Raw genomic sequence first — 17,761 nt, forward strand, 5'->3', positions numbered from 1 at the left:
TTTCGAGACAGGGTTTCTCTGTGTAGCCCTGGCCATCCTGGAACTCATTTTGTAGACCAGGCCGGCCTCGAACTCAGAAATCCGCCTGCCTCTGTGGCTTTAGTCTTAATGGAAGCCTCTGATCTTGTCACCCCTTGGTTCCTCAGCTTTGACTCTGGGCCTTGGTCCCAGTCTTTGCTGCTTTTGAGAGGCGGGCCTGCTTAGGGAGGTGGGTCATTGGGGATGTGTCCGCACCATATGCTCAGATTCACTACCAGCCCAAAGCAGAGGCTGAACCCATGAGCCAAATTAACCCTGTGTTCTTCAGCTGTTTGTCTCCGGCACGTGGTCATGGCGACTGAAAGCTAGCCAGTGCAAGCGAGCGCATCTCCATTTTCCTCCCCACATCCCTTGTACAGACTTGAGGCACAAAGGGCCAGAGAAGAGCAATCCCAGGGCTGGCAGTTGCTACTTGCCCACTTCTGGGAGAGCTGAGCACTGGCATGGGGTTTGCTCAAGGTAGTGACTGTTGAGCACCTGACAGCAACCAGCACTTAGTCCCTGGGAAGCCGGTAAGAGGCTCAGTGTGGGAGTCCAGATGAAGCCACTCCTCCAAGGGACTGTCACAGGAGGAACCTTGTAGACAGGTCTGTTTATACTCAGATACCATCCTATGTCCTCATCTAAAAAGCATAAGCCCCTCCCACCGGGCTGGTATTACCAACTTCATCACACAGGAAGTCATCCGAGAGTTTAGTTGCTTGATGTGGTAGTTACTCAAAACAATATGACAGGTCAGGGTACTGTCAGTTAAAACCCAGTGGCCCATGCCAGTCAGCATGCCACAATAGTCCCCGTACTCAGGAAGCTAAGGCAGGAGAATCAGGAGTTTAAGGTTAACTTGGGCTACATAGTCTCAAAACATTGACATGAACCACTAGGTGTGTTTTTAAACATGGTGGTGATGGTTTCGAGGCCAGCCTGGGTTTCGTAGCTCTAGGCCAGCCTGAGCTACAAGTGAGACCTTGTCTTACAAAAGAGTAAAGTCCAGGGCTGGAGAGATGGCTCAGCAGTTAAGAGCACTGACTGCTCTTCCAGAGGTCCTGAGCTCAATCCGCAGCAACCACATGGTGGCTCACAACCATCAACTGCGTGATCTGATAACTTCTTCTGACATGTATGTATGTACAGATAGGACACTCATAAAATACATAAATTAATTGCTTTTAAAAAACAATACACAGAACATTGCTGTGTAAGCAGGGTTGGTGGCACATGCCTTTAATCCCAGCACTCTCTTGAGTGCGGGGTCGGTCTGGGCTACAGAACTGAATACTGGGGCTTGGTTCAGTGGTTAAGAGCACTCACTTCTCGATATTACAGAGGATTTGGGCTTGATTCCCGGCACCCAGATGGTGGCTCACTAACAGCTGTAACTTCAGTTCCAGGAGTTTGACACCCTCTTTTGGCTTCAGCAGGCCCCAGACATGTAGGCAAAACTCATACACGTGAGATTCTTAATTTTATTTATTTATTTATTTATTTATTTATTTATTTATTTATTTATTTATTTATTTATGTAGGTTTTTTGAGACAGTGTTTCTCTGTGTAGCCCTAGCTGTTCTAGAACTTGCCTTGCAGACTAGGCTGGCCTTGAACTCATGTAGATCTGCCTGACTCTGCCTCCTGAGTGTTGCTGGGACTAAAGGTGTATGCTTCTACACCCAAGATTTTTTTTAATTTAAATATAAACTATTTAATTAGATTTCATTATTTTATTATTTATTAATTTAATTTTTAATTAAAAATTTAAATTTAAATACAAAGGTATAAAATAAGTTACTTACATTGTAAACCCTCCTTTTTTGATGATCATTTTTCTTTAAATAAGCAAAGATGTTGGGGATGAGCACTTTCATTCCCTCATTAGTAATGTTACACTCTTCCTGCTGCCTTGAGCAAGTGGACTGTGTGTAACAGCCTCGTCTTTAATCCCAGCACTTGGGAGGCAGAGGCAGGCAGATCTCTGTGAGTTCCAGGACAGCCAGAGCAACACAGAGAAACTATCTAGAAAGAACAAACAACAACAAAAAATGGCCTGTGCCAGCTCTTTAAGACAACAGGACCCCTCAGAGCTCCCAGAGACTAAGCCACCAACCAAAGAGCATACATGGGCCAATCCGTGCTCTCCCACCCCCACCCTGCTGCATATGTAGCAGAGAACTGCCATGTCTGGTCTCAGTGGGCTTGGTCCTGTGGAGGCTTGATGCCCCAGAAAAGGGGGATGCTAAAATGGTAAGATGGAAGGGGAGGTGGGATGGGGTCGGGGGCTCATGGAGGGGGGACCAGGAAAGGGGACATTTGAAATGTAAATACAATGTTAAAAAAAAAAAACTAGAAAGATCTTGGCTGACAGCTCTAGCCCCTCAAAGCACAGCCCAAACCAGGCTGTTTATTGCAGACATGTCACAAGTCTCAGTAACTCCAGAGGAGCCTGCAACCACTTCCACCCACCAGTCTGTATGCAGTTTATATACAGACTGCCCAGGCCTACTGCTTGAATCAGTCAGCAGACCTCCCATGCTACCTTAGGAATTACATCAAGCCCAATTAAAAGCTTTCGCTGGACCAGCAAAATGACTCAGAGGGTTAAGGCACTTTACACCAACCAGTCATGGTGGCATGCGCCTTTAATCTCAGCACTCACTCAGGAGGCCAAGACAGGTAGATCTCTGTGAGTTCAAGGCCAGTGTGATCTACACATCAAGTTCCAGGACAGCCAGAGCTACACAGAGAGACCCTGTCTGTCCTCCCTTGCTCCCTTCCACTTGCCATGGAAACTGAGAACGTGAATTTGTGGTGGAAGGAGAGAACTGACTTCTGCAAGATGTCCTCTGATGGGGCTGGAAAGATAGCTCAGCGGGTAAGAGCACCTACTGCTCTTCCAGAGGTCCTGAGTTCAATTCCCAGCAACCACATGATAGCTCATAACCATCTGTAAAGGGATCTGAGACACTCTTCTGGTGTGTCTGAAGAAGGTGACAGTGAACTTACATACATAAAATAATAATAATAATAATAAAATAGATGTTCTCTCTCTCTCTCTCTCTCTCTCTCTCTCACACACACACACACACACACACACACACACACACACACACACACACACACACACGAAGTAAATGAGAACCACCAGCCTCTGGTTACTGCAGAGGGCAAAGTCTCCACGGCTAAGCTTCTCTGCCCCCCAAAACTGAGCCTTGTAACAGTGGCTGCTACCAAGGGCTGAAAGGGCCCCATAACTGAGGTCCCACACATAGACTAACACTAAAGGTCATCTCTTGCTGCTGCCTCTGCCTGCCGCCAAACACCGAAGGAAATGAAAGATAGCACAGACCATCTCTTGAAGAACTCAGTATTGATTCCCAGGGGATCTGGCCTTTAGGGATGACAAACTCCTTGTCTGCAGCTAAGCCTCTCAGAGTAACTGCTCCTCTATCCTGTTATCTGGCCTTCCAGGAGAAAATATCACATCCTGGGAGTGCAGCTCTGGTTGGGTGGATGCTCCCCGGAGGCTCCTTTCTTATATTTTTCTAATGGGTAAGAAGTGCTCACAGCATTTAATTGAAATCAATATGAGAACATTTGCATATTTTGACTGGAGGATGTGGCCCAAATATTTCCCTCATGAAATTCACAGAATTAACGTTGGTTTGGGTGGTGGTGGTGGTGATGGTGTGAGGCAGGGCCTCCTGTGATCCAAGCCTCAAACTTCCTATGGACTATAAAGAGGATCTCTTATAAGCACCCCCTGTCAGTAAAAAAGCTGACAGCCAATGAGCTGAGTCAGGAAACAGGAGGTGGGACACTGGTAGGAAGAGAGAGGATTCTGGGAAATAGAGATAAAAGAGACAAGCCATGAGAGATGAGATGGGAGACAGGTAAACCAGCAGATAGATGAACCAGCAGGAGATGAAATGGAAGAAGGAGAGGACCGGGCAGTGGTGGCACACACCTTTAATCCTAGCACTTGAGAGGCAGAGGCAGGCAGATGTCTGAGTTTGAGGCCAGCCTGGTCTACAGAGTGAGTTCCAGGACAGCCAGAGCTACACAGAGAAACCCTGTCTCGAAAAACAAAAACAAAAACAAAAAGGAGAGGTAGGGGTTGGGGATTTAGCTCAGTGGTAGAGCGCTTGCCTAGCAAGCGCAAGGCCCTGGGTTCGGTCCTCAGCTCTGGAAAAAAAAAAAAAAAAAAAAAAGGAGAGGTAGAAGGAGTTAAAAGCCAGTTAGGGAACAAGTGAAAGCTTATGGCATCGGCATTTATTAATAAACATTTAGTCTCAGAGTTGTCATTTCAGGAGCAGAACTGAGAAGAAAACACAGATATATTTACAAGTACCCGAATAGAACACTCTGCCTCCACCTCCCAAGTGCTGGGATTACAGGCCTATGCTACCACACCCAGGTTACATGCCACTGGAGATCGGATTTGGAGCTCTCTGTATGCTAACTGAGCCCTCTGAGCTATATCCCCAGAGTCAGCATTTTTGAATTTAGAATTTTTGAGTAAAATGCAAATGTTTTGACATAACTGGCCTGAAGCACTTGATTCAAGAATTTAGTAGATGGAGTAGAATATATTCAGCAAACTGCCTATCCTCCAGAGCCTGCATTCGACAGGGAATTATGGGAGAACCACGTAACCGAAGAAACAGCTGCTCTCCTCATGGAAGCATGATTGGTGAGCTATTACTCAGGGTGGCAAAGCTGTTCACAGGTGAGAGGAGAAAGTATGGCTGACTGTCACTCCTTATATTGCAGCTTACATACCCGTGGCTCTGTCTGAACTCAACCATCACCCTGACTGGCACCTAGTGTGAGACCTTGCTCTTAGCTAATGTCTAGAACATTTATTCAAGCAAACATGAACTTGCCAGCACTTTCCTGGGCAAGGCATGTGGTGCACATTCCCCATTCTTGCTGTTTGTAGTTTGGTTTAGATTTTGTTTTATATATATATAAATCTTTAAAATATATATATACATATATATATTTTAAAGATTTATTTATTATATGTAAGTACACTGTAGCTGTCTTCAGATACTCCAAGAGGAGGGCATCAGATTTCGTTACGGATGGTTGTGAGCCACCATGTGGTTGCTGGGATTTGAACTTGGGACCTCCAGAAGAGCAGTCAGTGCTCTTAACCACTGAGCCATCTCGCCAGCCCTGTTTTTTATATATTGTTTGTTTGAGACAAGGTGTAGTAGGTAGGCCAGGTTGGTCTGGAACTCACCATGCAGCACAAGTTAGCCTGGAAACCACAGAACTCCATCCCTGCCTTAGCTTCTGTCTTAGTTGGGGTTTTACTGCTGTGAACAGACAGCATAGCCAAGGCAGCTCTTTTTGTTTTTTTGGTTTTTTGAGAAAGGGTTTCTCTGTATAGCCCTGGCTGTCCTGGAACTCACTCTGTAGACCAGGCTGGCCTCGAACTCAGAAATCTGCCTGCCTCTGCCTCCCAAGTGCTGGGATTAAAGGCGTGCGCCACCACCGCCCGGCTCAAGACAGCTCTTATAAGGACAACATTTCATTGGGACGGCTTACAAGTTCAGAGGTTCAGTCCATTATTATCAAGGCGGGAGCACGGCAGTGTCCAGGCAGGCACAGAGCTGAGAGTTCCACATCTTGTTCAGAGAAGACTGGCTGCCACAGAGCTAGAAGGAGGGTTTCAAAGCCCATCCCCACAGTGACACACTTCCTCCAACAAGGCCACACCTAATAGTGCCACTCCCTGGGCCAAGGATCTTCAAACCACCACAGTGTCTTACATGTTGTGGCTTAAGACCTAGCCACTCTCCTTCCCATGAGCTATTTAAAACTCTCCTGGTTGATCAGTCAGTTTGACAGATGCTCAGACAAGAGCATCTACCAACAGTTGCCCAAGCATTTTCTCACAGTCAGCACTTTCTGATACAAGTCCTGTCAAGGGGGACCTTCATCTGCCAGTCACCACAGCTGAGCAACAGTGACAAGCCTATAGTGAAGACAAAATCCAAGCCATAACACAGCTCTTAATGGATTTAAAAAAATAAATTTACTATTGTAAGTGTGTGTGTGGCCACTATTTGTGTGCAGAGATTTTCAAACAAGTGAAGTCAGTTTTCTGCTTCCCCCTGTGGCTCAGGGACCCAGCTCAGGTTGCTATACTTGTGCAGAAAGATCCCTCATCCCTTGGGCCATCTCACAAGCCCTCAAATAACTTCTTTTTGTTTTTCCGAGACAGGGTTTCTCTGTGTAGCCCTGGCTGTCCTGGAACTCACTCTGTAAACCAGGCTGGCCTCGAACTCAGAAATCCACCTGCCTCTGTCTCCCAAGTGCTGGGATTAAAGGCATGTGCCACCACTGCCTGGCCTCAAGTAACTTTTAAATGTTTTTGGGGGTTTTTGATTTTGCTTTTAATTTGTTTATTTGTTTGCTTTTGGAAACAGGTTCTCATTATGCAACCCCAACTGACCTGGAACTCACGATGTAGACCAAGCTGGCCTTGAACTCACAGATATCTACCTGTCTCTGCCTTCCAAGTGCTGGGATTAACGGTGTGTGCCATGAAGACCAGGATTCTTTATTGTATGTGTATTGTACATATACATGCATGCCTAGTGCTGAGGTCAGAAGAGGGCATCATATTGTAGCGGTAATCTGTTAAACTGCTCTGAGCTCCTGTGGGTGATCACACCTCTCACAACCCACCAGTTCTCTGGATTCATGAATGAAAAGACACAAACAACCTTTCTATTTTGATATGGTTTGGTTTTGGTTTTTTGAGATAGTGTTTCTCTATGTAGCCCTGACTGTCCTGGAACTCACTCTGTAGACCAGGCTGGCCTCGAACTCAGAAATCTGCCTGCCTCTGCCTCCCAAGTGCTGGGATTAAATGTGTGTGCCACCACTGCCTAGCTTTGATATGTCTTAACTAGCTCAATGGCTGGGCTACTCCTGAACCTCCACATGGCCAACACACTCCCCTCTGATATTCCTGAATTAATATTTGTTAAATCTATATTTCATCTCTGCTACCCTAGACCCAATGGGGGGGAGTGTCCCCTGGGGCCACTTCCCCTGATTTTCGCATGTTGGCGGGCTCTCCCTCCTGCACCTCATGGTCCATCTCCTACCCCTCCTAATGGCAGACTCTCTCTCTCTCTCTCTCTCTCTCTCCTCTGTTTCTTGCCTGGGAATCCTAAAAGTCCCGCCTCTGTCCCTCTGCGCAGCCATTGGCCTCTAGCTGTTTATTGACTATTCAAAACACCAACTGTTGGCAGGGACCCACAGCAGACATGCGAATTCCCACAAACAAATCAAATCCCCAACATCATATCCCTTGGAACTGAAATTATAGACATTTGTTAGCTGCTGTGTGGGTGCTGAGAACCAGACCCCAGTCCTCCACAGAGGTGCAGATGCTCTTAGCTGCTGAGAGATCTCTCTATTTCTATTTATTTGTTTGGTTCTTCATTTAGCTGTATGGTGGACAGGGCACATGGCTTAACACTGGAGAGGTGGTCAGAGGACAGGTGCAAGAGTCTATTCTCTGTTGCTACAGCGTGAATACCGGAGATTGGCACAAGTTGTCAGGCTTGGAGCAGGAGACTTTACTAGCTGAAGCAGCACCCACCCTCAAGGAATGTTTTAGACACTGGGTCTCACTACAGTGCCCACACTGGCCAGAAGCCAGAAGTAATTATCTCTTCTCAAACTCCTGAGCCAATAGCTGGCTTCCCAAAGTTTTTGTTTGCTTGTTTGTTTGATTTTTTTTTTTTTTTTTTGTAAAATGGAAGAGTGAAATTGTTGAATCTTCTCCACTCACCCTCAGTAGATCAGAAGCAGGGCAACCCAGAGACATCCTCAGTGGCCTGGGGTAAATAAATGCCTAGGAACAAACTCGCAGAGTCAGAGAAGAGAGAGACAAGGGACTTCAGAAGCTCAAAGCCCAGGTTTGGTTTGGTTTAATTCTTCAGTGCTAGGGCTGGAAGCCAGGGCCACACACTCACTAGGCCAGTGGTTCTCAACCTTCCTGATGCTGTGAGCCTTCAATACATTTCCTCCTGGTGTGGTGACCCCAGCCATAAAGTTATTCCACTGCTATTTTGTAATTGTAATGTTGCGACTGTTATGAATCACAGTTTAAGTATCTGTGCTTTCCTTAGAGGATAGCCTTAGAGGACCCCTGTGAAAGGTTTGTTCTACCCCCAAGGGGGTCATGACACACACAGCTTTAAGAACTCTGGGTTCCAGAGGCTGGAGAGATGGCTCAGGGGTTAAGAGCACTAGCTGCGTTTCCAGAGGTCCTGAGTTCAATTCCCAGCAACCACACAGTGGCTCACAACCATCTGTAATGGGATCTGATCCTCTCTTCTGGCATGTAGGTGTACAATCATATACATTTTTTTAAATGTAAAAAAATAAAAGTGAAGAAAAAAAAAAGAACCCTGGGTTCCATCCCCATGTTGGCTAGTGTCTTAGTTAGGGTTTTACTGCTGTGAACAGACACCATGACCAAGGCAACTCTTCTAAGGACAACATTTAATTGGGGCTGGCTTACAGGTTCAGAGGTTCAGTCCATTATCAAGGCAGGAACATGGAAGCATCCAGGCAGGCATGGGGCAGGAGGAGCTGAGAGTTCTACATCTTCATCTGAAAGCTGCTAGCAGAATACTGACCTCCAGGCAGCTAGGATGAGGCTTATAGCCCACGCCCACAGTGACACACATACTCCAACAGGACTACATCTTCTAATAGTGCCACTTCGTGGGCTGAGCATATGCAAACCATAGCAGCTAGCATCAGTGAATAGGGAGGGGTCATGAAAATTTGGTAACAATAAAAGATTTTTGAACACGCAATGGTCTATCATTAATTCATAGTTAATCAAAGACATTTGTGACAGTATTCTATTTTAACATCCTCTGGCAGGCTTGGCTGGGAACACACCGTATCGCTGACATTCAGCATGACCAATGCCCAGGACACATCACCTCTCTTTCTACTCTGTGTGGTTTTCTTCCTCTTACAGAATGCAATGGTTAGAGAACAAGAAAACAAAGATGTCCTCCTGTCTCTCAACACTGAGATAGCATTGGGTTATTTTAGAATCTCTGGTTTTAAAAGTTACTAAGTGATGGTTAGGAAAGCATACTTTCCCTCCTCCTCCTCCTCCTCCTCCTCCTCCTCCTCCTCCTCCTCCTCCTCCTCTTCTTCTTCTTCTTCTTCTTCTTCTTCCTCTTCTTCTTCAGCAAAGTCTCTATGCAGACATGACTGGCCTAGGATTCACTGTGTAGACCAGGGTGGTCTTGAACTCACAGAGACCAACCTGTCTCCATCTCATGAGTGCTAGGATTACAGGTGTTTGCCACCACTCCATGCCAAACTCAATTTTGGGTGCTGCTTAGAAGAATACTCCATGTAAGAGGCTGGGCACAAGGCTCCCAACCTGAAAGCCACAGCCCCAGAGGCAGAAGCAGGTGGGTCTCTGTACATTTGAGGCTAGCCTGATCTACATAGTGAGTTCCAAGGCAGCCATAACTACATAGAGAGAGCTTGTCTTTTTTTTTTAAGATTTATTTATTTATTTATTATATGTAAGTACACTGTAGCTGTCTTCAGACACACCAGAAGAGGACATCAGATCTCATTACAGATGGTTGTGAGCCACCATGTGGTTGCTGGGATTTGAACTCAGGACCTTTGGAAGAGCAGTCAGTGCTCTTAACCGCTGAGCCATCTCACCAGCCCCGAGAGCTTGTCTTACTATAACAACAACAACAACAACAACAACAACAACAACAATAATAATAGTGATAAGATACAGACAACCAGGATGATTAAGCCAATTTAAAGTATATGAGTCCTTTACTGGCCAGTGACCAAAAAGGGGTTTATGTCTCAGAGTCTCTTGTGCAAAAGTTTGGAGGCACAATGATGTTTTTAAAGGCAAACCCCACAAAGACTATAATTTACTTAGGAGTTCAATAAGGGTCAGAGTAACCTTGAAACACTCATTTCAGGAAGACCATAGTAACTTTTTTTCATATTATTTCAGACATTAAGTGACTGTTGTTGTTGTTGTTGTTGTTGTTGCTGTGGTTGTTGTTATTGTTTTACTTATAACTTCCTGAGTTAATGTTAAGTTTCAGAAAATAATTATTTTGATCAATACATCTGGACTATGGTCAATGTCATAGAAAGTCCAAATGTGTTGCTAGGCAACATCACTATTAAGCAGGTAGAGGGTGAGAACCTTCTAAACCTTAGGTTCTCGTGGATCACCACCCCTTTGGGGATGTTAAAGGACCTTTCACAGAGGTCACATATAGATATCCTGCATATCAGATATTTGCATTATATTCAGTAGCAAAATTACAGTTATGGAGTAGCAACAAAAATAAATTGAGGGTTGGGGTCACCACAACATTAGGAAGGGTGAGGACCACTGGTCTAAGCAAACACAAAATGGAATCAGGAAAAGAGGGTGTTACCTTACTCACTGGGTCCTTAACCCAGGACTAGGCAAGCATCCAATCAGCTAAGCTATAATCCAAACCCTATTTTGACATTTGAAACAGTCTTGTTCTATGGGCTTGGCAGACCTGTTGTTCCTATGTTGTCCAGGACAGCCTTGAACTTGCGTTGATTCTCCTGCCCCTGTTTCTGGAGTGCCGGAATCACAGGGGTAGACCACCACACCATGTGCTATTTGGTCGGTGCTGGTCTACTGCTTGCTATATAATCCCGCTGACTTTTGACTGCTGGCAAACTTCCTGCCTCAGCCTCCAGAGTGCAGGGATTACAAGCAAGAACGGCCGCCCTGACTTCAACTGTCTTTTTAAAGGGTTATGGTGAGAAAATCTTGTCCATTTATCCCCACGTCCCAATTTGTTACAGTCTTCATTTGGTGTAAATTCTAAGTCCCTACTGCATAAATGTTCTCAAAGATGCCTGGAGTGAACATTTGCTACTTGAGATTCGCTCCACCCTCGATTCTCTGAACAGTCTAAACTGCCTGAGAGTTTGAGGGAAACTTCTCCTGGATTAGTAAATCAGGGCTGACAGACCTTCTTTGCTGTCCTTCCACAGGGACCCTTACTAGAGCTCCCAGCAAACCTCAATTCATTGACAGCTCCCCCGCCAAAAAAACAAAAACAAAAACAAAACAAAAAACAAGCTGGGCATGGTGGCGCATGCCTTTAATCCCAGCACTCGGGAGGCAGAGGCAGGCGGATTTCTGAGTTCGAGGCCAGCCTGGTCTACAGAGTGAGTTCCAGGACAGCCAGAGCTACACAGAGAAACCCTGTCTCAAAAAAAAAACAAAAAACAAAAAAACAAAACAAAAAAACAGAGACAGCTCTCCAGGATTCACCCACCTGCTAAACTCCTTCTAGGAGGGTACAGAGAGCCCAGGGCAGCTCATGAATGGGCCAGAGAGAGGCAGGAAGCTAGAGGTGTCTGCAACTTCCGACCTAGCTCATGAGACCTGCCACTGACCTCCAGGTGGCACTGTTGTAGAGTTCTCAGCTCTACAGAAGTTTTGTGCACAGGCCCACACTTTCCTGCCCTTTCTCCGCTAGCCCCGCCTCCTGTGGGAGTGGTCACGGAAGGCTATTTTATGCAGAGACGATCCAAGGTGTCCTGGGGTTTGAGCTGGGCTGCAGCAGCTCCAAAGGTAACGGTCTTGCCTATCACCCACCCGCAATGAGCAGAGTTGATTCTTCCCCGGTACAGCTTCTTCCGGCTCCTGGGGCTGTGATCGCACCTTGTCCTCCCAAGAGCTCCGAGAACCACAAGCTCCTCAGGCTGACTTTACACAACTCTGCGGTTTCCACCCTTCCAGAAAAGTGGCCCAGGACCCTCTCACAATAGACCAACCCTGGCTCCGCCAAATTCCATGTGGCCAGCCTATGTCTAGGGCATTGAGAACACTGGGAATCTCGAACTGTGTAGACTCTCCCGAACTAGTGCCTAGCAGGTGCGTGCCTCTGAACCCTCATCTGATGGGTTTCCTGTTTTGCAGTCAGCAGAACCCCAGAAAGACTTTGGACCAAGCAGTCGATCTGCCTTCTTATTGCAGCCGGGCTCAGGGTCTTGGATTTTTCTCCCAAGTTCTGGGTGCCTGTTGGTTTAGCAGTGGTTTCAGCTTCACCAAGGAGTATCCCCACAACTGGCATTGGAAGTGGGATGATGTAGCCTATGGGAGTCTCTTCATCTGCCACGACTGGCCTAGTAACGGTGCTTGAGAGACAAGAAGGGAATTTGGTTCAACACAGCAGTAACAGACATTGTTGCTTTAAATGTTGCCAGTCATACTTGGAGTTGTTTGTTTTAGGCATATTTAAGCACCGTTTGGTTAAAACTTTCCTACTGACCTCTCAAACTCCACCTTAGGGAGAGGCAGCCTTGTACAGGAATAAAAAGCTTGCTTTACTAATTAGTTGCTTTAATACACTTGGCCCTGATGACTTTGGTCCTTCTCTTCCATCTTTGGGATTAATAAAACAACTTGCAGGAACCAGGTGAGTCCTTTCACCTTGTGGGCTCTGACCTAGTGAGTGGGTCATGTTTGGCAGCAAGCATGCCCGGTACCTGAGGAACCCAGAAAAGGGTGTCAGATCCTCTTAAGTCTGGAGTGCCAGATGGCTGGGAGCTACCATGTGGGTACTGGGATCGAACCCAGGTCCTCTAGAAGAGCAGCTAGTGCTTGTAACCACTAAACCATACCTCCAGCTCCATAATGTAATGTTCTTAAAGAAGGAAAACGTCCACATTAATAGTTCTTTAAACCTACTCCCTTCTAGGTTCCTAGTGATCCCCTGACAGCCTTTGGACTGCTAGCAAGACTTTCTAAGTGTAGGAAGTTCCTCTCATCCATCTGTCCATTCGTTTATCCATCCATCTATCCATCCATCCATCCACCCACCCACTGATCCATCTGTCCATTCATCCATGCATCCATCCATCTATCATTCAACCATTCACCTGGGCTTCTCAGCAGGGGGAGAGAGAGGAGTAGGGACTCACACTGACAGCCCAGCCCTAGCTCGTTTTCACGAACAGAGTCTGTAGTTGGCCCCGACTTTCCTCTTCACAGGCCCTTAGCGAAGCCTTCCTGTCTCTGTCCCCAGTTCCTTTGGCACCTTCCTCCCCCTGTGATCAGAACTGCCCATCATCCATAGTGCACTCAGCGTCGTCTTTCAAAACACCTTATGGTGACCATAGAGCTCTGGACTACAGCCCCCAGTCTAAAGTCAAGACTTCTCCACGTGGGGTTCCCTCAGGGCCGCTTTGCTTGTGGTCTGTGGCCTTTTCTCTTTTCCTGTGTCCTCTGCCCCAGACCCAATGCTCTGGTACCTGGGGTGGCAGGTGTGGCTCCACACAGGGCCTTCTGCTCATGGATATTAAAGCCAGTGTACCTCCTGTGTCTTGCTGTTCAGTTATCCCCTGTGTCATTGTCCACTAACTACTTATGCTGTCCATTGTCAGCTCAGCCTGAACAATTCTAGGGACTTCTCTGTAACCTGTCACTTTTACTCCTATTTACAGTTGGTAAGGGTGTGAAAAACTGAGTAATTTAGTCAAGGCCATAGCTACTAGTGGCAGGGACGCCTCTGCTGTGCCCACACAACCGTGTGTGTATTCATTGCAGAACCAAATAGGTGTGTTCAAAACTAAAGTTAAAGTATTTATTAAAATATCGTGTCTGTGTGTGTGCACGCACACGGGTGTGCACAGGCAAATGTGTGTGCATAGGTAAACGTGTGCGCACAGGTGCAGAGGCCAGCAGAGGTTATCTGTGCCCTCCTTGATTTCTCCCTAACTATTTCTTTGAGACAGAGTCTCTCCCTGAATCTGTGCATCATGCTTTTCAGGGATGCTGACAGCCCGCAAGCCCCACTGTGATCCTGTTTGTGTACCCTTCAGAGCTGGGCTTACAGGCATACATCAGACACCCAGCCGGTTATACGATGTTAGGATGTGAGTGTTCATCTTTATGATCCTGCAGCAGGCACTGAGAACCGCTGAGCCATGCCTAAGGATGTATAAAATGAACTTCCCAAAGCTTTGCTTTGTCTTCATGAATCCGATGGAAGACACCTTTGATTAGTACTGGGGTAATAGTTTCCAAGTTCAAGCAAAAGGCAAACACCACAGTATGTATGTATGTATGTATGTATGTATTCATTTACTTATTTTTTAAATATTTATTTATTTTTATATATAAGTACGCCGTGGCTGTCTTCAGACAGCAGAAAAAGTCATCAGATCTCATTACAGGTTGTTGTGCGCAACCATGTGGTTGCTGGGATTTGAACTCAGAACACTCAGAAGAACAGTCAGTGCTCTTACCTGCTGAGCCACCTCGCCAGCCCTCATATACTTACTTATTCAGTTTATACTTCCATTCCCTCCTCCCCCATCCCTCCTCTCCTACTAGTCCCACTTTTACAAATCCCTCCACCCAGTTAAGAGTAACTGCTTTGTCCTGTACAGGTTAAGGTGTCTGTTTGTCCTTAAAGAATAAGTTTCTGTTAGTCCATGTTAAAATCCTTGCAAGTTACGATTTCTAGTTGTAATTAAGAACGCGTTCCTGTTTCTTAGATCCCATCTAAACTGAAAAACTCTTTTTCAACCTACACTAAACCTGGCAGCCTGTTCCCGTGATGTATATCCTTACCCTGTTCCTCTACTTTCATTGTATCTAACAATGTGTGACAGCCAACGCAATCTCTCCTATAAAAAGGACTTCAAGAGGCCAGCAGGGACTGCCCTCTCAAATCCTGATTTAGGGAGAGGCTACCAGACTGGCCAGTCCTGAGTACACCCCGAAATAAAGCTTGTTTTAATCAGACAGTTGTGGACTTGGTTTTTCTCAGTTTAACACTGAGAAGTCTCCAGTTTAACACAATGTTAATTTGTTGGGTTGAAGGACTTTTAGGCTATTTCTATGTTCTGGCGCATGCAGATTAAAAAAGCACTCTAAACCTGAGTGTGTATTGGGGTTTGTGTGAACACAGGTTTTTCTTTCCTTTGATTAAAACCAGGAAAATGCCCTAGCCCTTGAGACTGAGGCAGGCAGATCTCTGTATATTTGAAGCTAGCCTTGTCTGTGCAGCGAGCCCTCGTTGAAAATAATGGAACAGCCGGGCGTGGTGGCACACGCCTTTAATCCCAGCACTTAGGAGGCAGAGGCAGGCAGATTTCTGAGTTGGAGGCCAGCCTGGTCTACAAAGTGAGTTCCAAGACAACCAGAGCTATACAGAGAAACCTGTCTCGAAAAACCAAAACAAACAAACAAAACAAAACAAACAAAAAAAAGGAACAAGACGCAAAAGAATGAGTTTGCCAGAAACACTTCCACTAACGTTTTTTTGTTTATTTGGTTTTTTTTGGTTTCTTTTTTGAGGGTTTCTCTGTGTAGCCCTCACTGTCCTGGAACTCACTTTGTAGACCAGGCTGGCCTCGAACTCTCTGCCTGTCTCTGCCTCCCCAGTGCTGGGATTAAAGGTGTGCGCCACCCAGTGAGACTTTGCCGAGTCATTGTTGTTGACTTTATGTAAATAAATATCAATCGAGGACCTTGCTGAGCCATGAAGTACATAATCAACTTCAAAAGATCTGCACCAGTTATCTTCCATCCTTTATTTGCCTTTCTCCATTAAGTTTGTTACTTATTCACTTTCCATCTGGATCGCAGCCCCCCCCCGCCCCCCCCCCCCCCCCCCCGCGCCCCAGCCCCTTTGTGCACAGCCCCTCCCCCTACTGTTCTCCTCTGAGGAGGGTAGAATAGTCCAATTCTTGTGAAACAGAGGTTTAATCATAAACAGGAATGAGCCTAGTTTGTCCTTACTCTAAGATGGCTTTTAAGCCTAAGATGGAGGCAGGCTTTGACCTTTGCACATTGTGGCCTGTGCACATGCACTCAGATACACTAAATAAATAAGTGTGAAATAAACAAATAAATTAGTGCTGAGCACCCGGCAACAGTTTTGAACCTTCCTATACATGCAAACATTTCAGATGGCATATGTCTGTTGAAGACCATTCCTTGCTCTCCCTGACACCTATTGTCCCCAGTTTTAAGGGGTGACATCCAGTATTGCGAAATTTTGTTGCCTTTGTCCCTGTCTCCAAGCCCTCCAGAGTTTTTCTTAGATTTCCCTCTGCCTTTCCTCCTCCTCCCCCTACTCTTCCTCTTTGCTTAGAACGCAGAATCCCCCTGCCTCAGCAGCTGGAAGCACCTGCACACCTGGCTCCTACAGGTGTTTTTGGTCTCTTTCAGGGAGCGGCTTTCTTCAGCATCTAAGCCCTGAAGTGTGCCCCCTCTGAGCTCCCCAGCCAATGCGGAAGGCGCTTCGTCAAGTGGACTAGTGTTGTCACTCACGTGGCTTCTCTTGGAGTCTGGCACAGAGACTCAAGCTACTGTGGGAGGCACAGAGAGCCTTGTGCTCCTGATAAGCACTTAGGAGAAGCCGAATTGCTAGCACACAGGGGTGTTCATTCTAGAAAAGAAACGTATAACCTGTTATCTGCCAAGAAGCCTGGGAGCAGATGTGCATTCTAGGCTGGTGAACACTGTGTTATCTGTGTGATGGGGACTACACTGGCCCCTCTTTCAGCCTCCTTTTCCTCAGTCAACCAAGAAAGCTACAGAACCTACCTGTTTTTGGTTTTGTTTTGCTTTTTGAGATAGAGTTTCTCTGTGTAGTTCTGGCTGGCTGTCCTGGAACTCACTCTCAGTGGTGAGATTAAAGGTATATGGCATACTGCCCAGCTGCAGAACCTATCTTTATGGACAGTGTCACACATGGATCTTACAAAGGGTTGTTGTTTTTGTTTTTTGTTTTTTTTCCGAGACAGGGTTTCTCTGTGTATCCCTGGCTGTCTTGGAACTCACTCTGTAGACCAGGCTGGCCTCGAACTCAGAAATCTGCCTGCCTCTGCCTCCTAAGTGCTGAGATTAAAGGCATGCACCACCACAGAGAAATCCTGTCTTGAAAAACCAAAAAAAAAAAAAAAAAACCTTAAAAAAAAAAAAACAAGAAGAAGAAGGAGGAGGAAGAGGAGGAGGAGGAGGAGGAGGAGGTGGAGGGGATCCAAAGTCTTGCTGGGGATGTGCTGGGGTTCTGCTGACTGTAAAAACAGGGAACCCAGGCTGGCGAGATGGCTCAGTGGTTAAGAGCACTGACTGCTATTCTCAAGGTCCCGAATTCAAATCCCAGCAACGACATGGTAGCTCACAACCACCTGTAGTGAGATCTGACGCCCTCTTCTGGTGTGTCTGAAGACAACTACAGTGTACTTACATATAATAAAACAAACAAACAAACAAAACAAAAAACCCCAGGGAACCCATCAGATGAGGGTTCAGAGGCACGCACCTGCTAGGGACTAGTTGGGGAGAGTCTACACAGTTCGAGATTCCCAGTGTTCTCAATGCTCTAGACATAGGCTGGCCATATGGAATTTGGCGGAGCCAGGGTTGGTCTATTGTGAGAGGGTCCTGGGCCACTTTTCTGGAAGGGTGGAAACCGCAGAATTGTGTAAAGTCAGCCCGAGGAGCTTGTGGTTCTCAAGCTTGGGAGGACAAGGTGCGATCACAGCCCCAGGAGCCGGAAGAAGCTGTACTGGGGAAGAATCAGCTCTGATCACTGGGGGTGGGTGACAGGCATGACCGTTACCTTTGCAGCCGCTGCAGTCCAGCCCAATCCCCAGGGCCGCGTAGGATGGCCTC

Source organism: Mus musculus, chromosome 4 (genome assembly GCF_000001635.26).
Source record: "Mus musculus strain C57BL/6J chromosome 4, GRCm38.p6 C57BL/6J".
NCBI lineage: Eukaryota > Metazoa > Chordata > Mammalia > Rodentia > Muridae > Mus > Mus musculus.